Below are 9821 nucleotides of genomic sequence, written 5' to 3'. Positions count from 1 at the left end.
CATAAGTATAAATATAACAAATTTAATTAAATATTGTAAACAATTGCAAATTTTTTGTTGAGAGTTTGATTTCCATAAAATGTGCTTTATTTCGTTTTGACAACAAATTATGAATTGTTTTGTACAAACATAAACTGTAATTTTGTTTTCCTGACCAAAATCTACCAACTACAACTATTTCCATTTTTTCGTCTACCACCATTCCCTTTTTAGAAGTCCGCTCACTGGTACCAGCATACCAACGGCAAAGACAAAAGAAAAAAAGCGCACATTCATACATACCCGTGTATAGAATTTAAAATTCCTATCAATTGAAACAACTGGAAATGTATCAAGTGATTTTTCGTTCTTTCCTTCTCTACTACGGCGTGTGGCTGGTCATTTGGTTATCATTGAGGGCAAGAAGAATGGTAAGTGAATTGTAATATTTTGAATTAATTTTACTAATTATAAATATTTCTTTTACTTAATCTTATTAATTAATTCTTTTAATTTTAGTTTGTTGGCGTGGAGATCCCGGCTATCAATTTGGTTTTGTATCAATTTTTTTTTGGTTTTTATTGCATGGACCGGCATCGCAAAGGGGTGCTCCAACGGCGGCGTCGCCCTCGCCGTCAGTTGCCACACCTTTGCGATGCCCATTAACGCACATATTAATGGATTTTTTCTTTTCAGGTTTAATATCGCATTTTTCTGCATACTTTTTGGACTAGATAATATTATCAGCATACTGTTCCTTAATGAAAGCTGCCTTGTATCGGGTATCATACAAATGGTTGTAGGATTTATAGTAGAGGCATTGGAAGTACCTTGTTGCTTCATTTGTATAGAACCGGTGAATGATTTGGCTATTAAGGTAAAGGCACGGCCTTTGTGGAATCGTGCTGCCTTTTAATGGGTAATTGCACTACCTGTGATAATTTTATGCCCGGGACTGGGCAGCATCTTTGCTTGTGGTCTCGGGTTCTGCAATGGTGTGGTATATGGTCCCATGGGGGTGGGTGAAAAAGTTTCCGTCGAACAAATGCGTTAAGCTGCTGTGCAATCGGGCTTAGCAGGTATAACTACAGTAAGCGATAGCGCAAGCAATGTGAATAAAGCACAGCAATTCTCATTTACCGGGGCAGTGGGCACGGATAGCAATGTGTGATAGCGCAAGCAATGAATCAAATAAACTAAAACCCTTGCACGCATTTCTGTACACAAAGCAACCAGAACTCATTTGGAATAATGCAGTACAGAAGCAAGACCCTTTTTTCATATCCTTGATCACAAACGAATTCGTCATAAGCGAATGTGTTTTTGAAAATAAAATTTCTTCTGGCGATCAAGCCGCTTTTAATCTGCCCACGTTGGTATCGGCTTACGTAAATCTACATTATATCTGCGAGACTGGATCACGCAAAATTCCTAGCCATATGTTGGGCAAAATAGAAGTCTTCGATCAGTTGGATATACGCGGTCAAATCAAACTTCCGTGCTAGTTGACCCGGTTTGTTGGCAATAGCTTTGGCACAAGTGCGTAGTCTATCAAAGAATACTATAGTAAGCACGTTTGTGATGAATGTACGTCCACTGGGTGAAATTGATCAAGTCGAATCACAAAGAATGCGTAACTAAGCGAAAATACCGCACGTGTACATTCTTATATACAAGAACACTCGCCTAAGAAATGGATGATATGGAATTTGCATATTTACATCCTGCTATTGTATTTACTTCACATAGGATGTTGCGTAAACTTGAATCTCATGTTCAAAATTTTTGTACAACGTGTACAATTCTGTGCTTTATCTAGTTTACGTAAATATATCTTATTGCACTTAAGTGATGAGCAACATGCTGAGGAACGTTTTAGTACGCTGATAATACCATTACTACCATTGGCTGCATTAGGATCAGAAGTTATTGAGGAGTTATTCTTTTCTAGTTTACTTGGGGAGGTACAAATCGATAATATGATACCTTATATGTTGACGTTGAGGGCCAGTACAAGCCTATGAGTCATAAGATAAGAAGGACGATAAAAAAGTATGGTCTATGAGTAACAACTGGTAAGGTTTTGTGGATACATTGTTTTCAACATGTTTAAATATGAGCACTACTATATGAAACAGGGTATACTAGGATTTAGAGGAGCGAATGCCGTAGACTGATTCTGATAAGTATATATATACGAAATTATAGTTTCTTGAGTTGTCAACGTTGATAATAAAGTACTTGACGGCAAGAAGTTAAATTGAATGAACCTAAGGCGGAAGTGCATATGCAATATCGTAAAGTGCCTGGTGATATCTTTCATGGTAAGTGTAATCGTAAAATAGACGAAGTGTCAACTGAAAATATATTTTAATCGTTCCTTCGATCAGTTCAAAAATAGGATGCAAAATGCTTAGTATGTTGCGATTGGCGCGCATCGAATGTGTGGTGTCGGGGCCAACCTTTGGTAAGGATTGCATAAAAGGGTTTCTACGTTTCGCAGACGGCCAAGTGCCAACGTTACAAGAGAACAGCAGAGGCGTTTGCAAGAAGTTAGCACGCTACAACGGGAAGGCCTTGATGGCGGGTCGGTGTGGTCTAAATGAAATCGAACCAGGACTCTACTTAGGCAAGCGTAATATATAGATATAGTAGACTTTATGTTTGAAATTTTAAGATAGGGATAAAGACACTCCCCGAAGGTTTTGTGCAGTGTTGTCGATGTTAATGGCGCTTTCGCGTATAGATCCGTCACGTTCCGGTAACACGCACCATTAAGGTACACGCCAGACCACCTGAGGAACCATTCAGTATTATGATATTGAAGCTTATAGGTCATAACGCCCACCTGCCTTTTATTCCGAGATGATAAAGAGACCGGATTCGCCACGGGTAGGTGAAGGTTGACATCTAGGTTGGAGAAGCTATAAACTGCGCTAGCAAACCCCTTGAATGGGTTGAACTTTAATCATTTGGGTATTGTAGTCTCCTCTTACGACAGGTACTGTCTAAGCCCCCTAAGCAGCGGGGGGAAAAATTTATGTGGACGCTTTGTTTAGATACTCTTCCGATGATAACGTTTAAAGTTCCCAACTTCTATGGCCCGTTCCTATTAAAATCAGTAAACGCAATTATTACCTTTGTTGACTAAATAATGAATTTTATACTTGGTGAACCTAAACTTTTGATGGAAAATCCCATTTGTCTTCATATGCTCACATTTTCTCAATCATAAAAATTCAAATAAAATTATAAATATATCAAACATATTAAAGGCTTTAAGAAGTTTAAATGCTGTTGTTGTAGAATTCAAATAAAATTATAAATATATCAAACATATTAAAGGCTTTAAGAAGTTTAAATGCTGTTGTTGTAGTAACAGGCGAAGCACTGATACAACCACAACAACATGATGATCATAGATGCTGTTAGATGTTGTAGTCGTGTATGAACATCGGTCAAGTTCATTATTGCCAATCAACTGCGGTTCAAATAGTTCATCTTGGAAGGTCAGGATGCTTTCATCGGCTGATGAAATAGGATTATTATATAATATTTAATTATGTATTAAATATGATGAAAAAATGAATCATACTCGTATTCACATTGGATTCCATCATATGGTTGGAAAAATGCTCTTTAATATGATCAAAAATGATTCTGAAAAGTAGTCAAATATCTTTCAAAACTAAGTAAAGCACAATCCTCCAAACATATCAAATATGATGAAAAAAGAACAAAAGTGTTTAAGAATATGAATCATAAATGATTATTCAAGAGTAATCACATGTAAGGTACACTTTTCTCCCGACGATACCTTGATGTTTCGAATAAAAAATACTTTTAAATTTGAACCTTTTCAATCATCTGAGGTATGGCAGTTGAATATCCTTTTTTTTGATGAGTCTAACAATGTTCTTATCGTATTGAGTACATTAAGACTTCAAAAAATCTGAATACTTTAGTAATGGTAATATCTGGGGCAGATGGGTTTTCCATCTGCGTTAGGCTTGCGATGGGCCTCGTTGCGCGCCAACGAGTGCAGCTGTTTTCTGTGGCAGAGCGGTTGTTCGCCCTTCTGCGGTAGGCTTTTCTCGTTATGGGATAACGAGTGAATTTTGAGTTCGATTTTTTTTTTAATTTAAAAATTGAATGGGCCGGAGAATGCCTTTGTTTTCGGTGGCAGATGCGGATCTGCATTAGGGTTGTCGGTTGGCCTCGTTCCGGGTGAACGAGAGCTGGGTTGATTTTCTGAAAAAGGGGATGGGGAGGAACGGATGGATTCTTAAGAGGAGCTCGTGGTCCTCTTACAATCGCTCTCCGTAGTAAGAAGGATCAGTTTGACCAAAGGTCGTCTGACTTAACCCTTCTCGGTTATGAGGTCGACTACACGTACTCGGTTATCTTCGCCGGGGTGTACGTTGACGACTCTACCTAACCGCCATTCGTTGGGAGATAAGTTGTCCTCTTTGAGGAAAGCGAGATCTCCCACTTGTATGTTTTGTTTGGGATGCTTCGACTTCACCCGTTTTTGAAGTTCGGAAAGATATTCGGTATTCCATCTCTGGCAGAACGTTTGATGTTTATTATGCAGGCCGGGCTTTCGCTAACATCCGGTTCTGGCGGCGCCAGAAGATGGCTGCCCTTTAGGAAATGTCGCGGGGTTAGTGGTTCCAGATCCGTTGGGTCATTCGTGTTTGGAACTCCTCCATAGTATATTTGTGGGGAGAAGCGATCTTTTTGAAGTGGCTTCGGAAGCTCTTCACTCCCGTTTCCCACAGGCCGCCCATATGTGGAGCGCCGGCGGGAATAAAATGCCAAGTTAATGCTTAATTGCTATACTTGGAGGCTGTTTTGTCTCGGCTTTCGACCAGGAAGGCTTTGAATTCCGATCGTAGAGATCTGGAAGCTCCGACAAAGTTCGTACCATTGTCGGAGTAGACGTTCTTTGGACATCCTCTTCTAGCGATAAAGCGCGAAAAGGCTGCTAGAAAGCATGGGGTACTAAGGTCACTATTGGCTTCTAATTGGATGGCCTTAGTGGAGAAACAGACAAAAAGGCATACGTAGCCTTTGGACAGTCGACATCTCCTACCGCGGTAGCTTTTGATGTCGAAAGGCCCCGCAAAGTCTACCCCGGTATTGGTGAACGCGCGGGTAAAAGTAGTCCGTTTGCAGGGAAGGGTACCCATATGTTCGCACTACGCCTGCATTCGGTGAATAATGCAGGTTTTGCAATTTTGGATGATGGCTCTGATCATGGTCTTGACATTCGGTATCCAGTATTGGGTTCGGATAAGACGGAGCATGAGCTGGTTCTCGCCATGAAGGGAGTCATGATGAGTCATCATAACTGTAAGGAGAGACAGCCTACTATTGTAAGGCAAGATGCTCGGATGACGCTCGTTGTATGACATGTCTTTTGAAGCCCCTGAACGCCCCCCTGTTCTAATAATATCATCTTTGTCGATGTATGGGTTGAGTGACAGTATTTCGCTCTTTCGATCAATGGGTTCCCTATTTTTCAATTTTAAATATTCTGTACCGTAAAATTGTTTCTGGCAGACTCGTATTAATGCTTGAGTCGTTGCCTTAATCTCATCGGCTGAAATTATACACGACCTTTCGTGGAACATTGCTTTAGTTTTAGGATGCGTTGTTTTATAGAATATCCTAACATAGGATAGAACTTTCAAAGCCCTGGGCAGATTTGAGAATCGGTCGATAATATCTATTTGATCTACCCTTGTCGTGGCATATGTTTGTGCCCTCTTCTCCTCAACGGACGTTTTGTATTCAGTCTCTTGTGCTGGCCAGTGGGAATTGTCTTCTTGCAGCCAAAAAGGTCCCTGCCACCACAACGAATTGTTGACCAAATCTGATGCAAGTAGTCCTCTGCTTCCTAGATCCGCTGGATTAGATTCCGAGTCCACGTGAAGCCAGTCCTTGCTACCGACCATATCGATGATCTTAGTGATTCGGTGTGTGACGCAAGTTGACCAGGAACAGGTCGGCTTTCTTAACCATGCGAGTACGATGGTTGAATCCATCCAGAGGTGAACTTTTGCTGGTCCCAAATGAATGTTTCGGAATATTGATTCCATGATTTCTGCGAGCAGCACGGCCCCGCAGAGTTCTAAACGTGGTAGCGAGATGGTTTTCACTGGAGCTACTCTGGTTTTTGCTAAAAGTAAGTGTATGAAAACCTGATCGTCTCTTTTCACGCGCATGTATACCGCTGCCGCATATGCTTTCTCGGAAGCTACTCAGAAGCCGTGGATTTCTATTTCGTCTTCCGGAATCTCGTTTCTTGCTCTGATAGTTGACGCTATTGTATGCCCTCCAGATAAAACTTACTTTCTCGTAATATACCCGATGCTATTGGGTGGGTATTTTCTACATCATCAGCCAATTGTAGAAGTGACCGTATCGCGAGGTAGGGGGCGCAGTTTACACCAAATGTGACAGTCTTTAGTTCGTAAAGACTGGTGGATTCGATGGACAATTCTTTGAAATTTGGCGTGATTATCAGTCACCCAAATTTGCATATACATCTTTTCTATGTCACTGTTAAAAACAAAACGGTACAGTCTCCAACGTAGAATTAAAATGGGCAAGTCTGCTTGGAGTACTGGGCCTGGGTGGAGTATGTCGTTTAGACTAATGCCATTTGCCGTCGGACTTGACGCTTTGAAGACAACGCGCACCTTGGTAGTGCTACTTTCCGCCTTTACAACGGCGTGGTGGGGCAGGAAATAATTATCCGAATCGTCGGATGGTATATTAGTCTTGACTTTCCTCCTATGTCCAAACGTTTCGTATTCTGACAAGACCCGAATATACTCTTTCCCTAACTCTTCATTTTTCAGTAATCGCCCCTCATTTCTGAAGAATTGTGAACATGCGCGCTTTAGGGACGGTCTAAATTTAATATTCTCAGGGGAATCCTGCCTGAATGGTAGCGAAACTGTATACCTCCCATTTTCATCACGTTTTGTCGTTTCCTTAAATAACTGTTCACAATACATTTCTTCTTCATTAAGCATTTTATTTTTGGGAACATTTTGTACCTCCCAGAAAGCTTTTAATTGGTTGTCCAACGCAACCTCGTTGTAGAATGACATGATGCTCTTCGTTGGACTCGGTGCTTCGATGCGACCGGTTAGTATTCAACCGAACAATGTCTCTTGGGCCAAAAGTGTATTTAGTACATTCTTTTTCAGACTGCTCAGTATAATTTGGGGGTGAGCATATATCCAAGTATGAGGTCTACGTCTTCGTTGATGTAGAACCTCTTGTCTGCCAAAACCAAGTCTGGGAATGCCTGCATAGTCATGGCGTTGATATGGCAGGATGGAAGATTCCCAGTGAGTTTGGCTAGGACTAGAACGGGTGTAGTCAGGCTGAAGCACCTGAGCTGACACCGCATTTGTGATGCCTGAAACTTGGGCATGCATCTTTCTCGCTGGCAAATTGATTGTGCGTTTCAGTCTTTCAGTTATAAAGGAACATTCAGACACTGAATCAATTTATGCCCGCGCGGATAAGTCGGTACCATTATGGCGAATGTGTACGCGAGCAGTTCCTAATAGCACGCCTGTGCTGGAATTGGCATGACAGGATTTTACATTCTGGTTCGCAGATTGTCGCGCCTGTGCCGAAGTTGTTGGGATATTATCCGCATCTTTGAAAGGATTGCGCAGAGCAGATTGCTGAGATGTATCCGCATGCAGGAGCGTGTGGTAGCGAGAGTGGCATTTGGAACAGTTGTAGGAACTGGTGCACTTCATCACGGTGTGTCGTGGGGATAAACAATTCAGGCAGCCACTTGTGGATTTTATAAATTTAATCCTTTCTACTGGGGTTAACTCGCAAAAGCGTGAACAGTTTCGTAATCCGTGCTCAGGGGATTTGCACATTTTACAAATTGATTTTATTGTTTGCTTGGATACTTTTGTTTGAAAAGCACCAAGTCTTTTCGAAGGGGTTCTGTCGATTGTCGCACCGAGTTTGGTTTTTTCACTTTCGAAGTGGCATGCCCTGTAAAACCAGACACTGTTTCAAGTGTCTGAAACCGATTAGACAGGAATTTATCCATATCCTCCCACTTGGATGTGTCCACTTTATGGTCTACACTTTGCTCCCAAAGAGCCAACGTGCTCTCTTGTAGCTTGGTTGAGCAGGGATAAGTCAGGATTGCATCCCAATTGGACGTGTCAATTTTATGGCGTTTGAGGGACGAAATGCAATTATTTATATCATTTTGCAGCTTCTTGATTGAACTGCCGCACTCACTTTCTACCTTTTTTAAGTTAAATAAAATTTGTAGTTGTGTGTTTTCTAAGATACGTTTGTTCTCGTATCTTTCACACAAGTTTTTCCAGGCCATCTCGAAGCCTTCATTTGTGAGAGGGCATTTTTTAGCAATGTCTTTTGCTTCGCCCTGCGTTTTGTTGTTAAGATGGAATAACTTTTCCACCTCTTTCAAGCTAGAATTTTTTATATAAATTACCGTGAACAGGTCACGAAAAGTTGGTCAAGACAAATAATCCCCTTTAAAACCTTCCGTGTCGCAAGCATGGAGGCGAATTTTGCGCCCATGAGGTTCTTGCTCAGGTTTGATGTTCTTGTCCTCTTTCTTGTATTTTTCTGCCTCAGCAGATATAGACGCTAAGCATCGCATGTAGATTGCGTATGCTGCTTTTTGCTTCTTTCTTATGACCATATCATCCCCTGATACCTCATCATATCCCAGTAGCGAATAAAACGCAGACTTTACCTTCTTACACAAGGACCGCAACTCTTCCCGCTGTATCGCAAGAGTGTGTTTGCTATGGTCGCTTTCCGGAATAAGGCTGTAATCTGTCTCAAACTCTGCGATTAATTCTACTAACCGGATGTAGGTTTCCATGGTCTTATTTGAATTTATTAACGAAATAATTGCCGATTAGAGACGTAAATAAAAACTATTGAAATTCGAAGTTTTATTATTTATTTTGTTTATTGCAGACTTTGTCAGAGTAGCGACAACGAAAAGGGCTTGTGTTTTAAACTTTTTGTCTCGGTAGCGACAAAAACGGAGGTATATTTTTTCAAACTATTAGTCACAGCAGCACAACAACAAAGGGTTTGTCTTATAGACTTTTGCCTCAGCAGTAATAACAGAAAAAGGGGACCACTCGCCACCTACACAATTTAATGGTTGAATTGTAAAAAAAAGAAAAGTGTGTGCGATATTGTTTTTCGAAATTGAAAATAAGCGGAAAAAAGTGTAAAAAAGTGTTTTAATTGACTGGAGCGCCTGCTTAATAAAATTGTACTTGATTTTGTGTCCGTGATTTACAAATCAACAACAACAAAATGGTTAAATATCGTGAGGTTGTTTGAAAGTGAAGTTATGTTATCCTCTTCCTTGTGTTGTGTCTGGAAAACCTTACCACTGGTGGGGGGATAGACCAGATAATCACAAGGACCGAAATAAAATGAAAAACAAGTGATTTAAATTTTGAACCAAGGAATGAAACAATTCCTCGAAGCTAAAGACGTCACCATATCTGTTGAGGTCCGACATCTAGATGCCTTATTAGCTGATTTGAAGTTGATCAAGAACCAATGGGAAACAATTTTAAACGAATGCAAAACAGTTGCTTTTCAATTGAACACTTCGCCAAAATTTCCGGACGTTCGAAAGAGAAAACCCAAAAGACGTTTTGAAGATAATGGAAATGAGATGATTACGGATGATCCAGAGTCTGATTTTAAAAACAATGCATTCTTGGTGATCGTTAATTCGTTAATCACTGGCATTACTGAGCGATTTGCAGCTATGAGAAATTTGAACG

At 40.7% G+C, this 9821-nt stretch overlaps 1 pseudogene; it reads left to right on the top strand.

Moving 5' to 3' along the window:
• The first annotated feature begins 379 nt into the window (after nt 1–379).
• On the top strand, nt 380–1253 carry LOC137233854 (calcium channel flower-like; annotated as a pseudogene).
• The last annotated feature ends 8568 nt before the right edge of the window (nt 1254–9821 follow it).

The sequence above is a fragment of the Eurosta solidaginis genome, chromosome 5 (assembly GCF_040869045.1).
Source record: "Eurosta solidaginis isolate ZX-2024a chromosome 5, ASM4086904v1, whole genome shotgun sequence".
NCBI classification, from domain to species: domain Eukaryota; kingdom Metazoa; phylum Arthropoda; class Insecta; order Diptera; family Tephritidae; genus Eurosta; species Eurosta solidaginis.
Note: the sequence above shows the minus strand (reverse complement) of the source record. Positions and strands in the feature narration are given on the sequence as shown.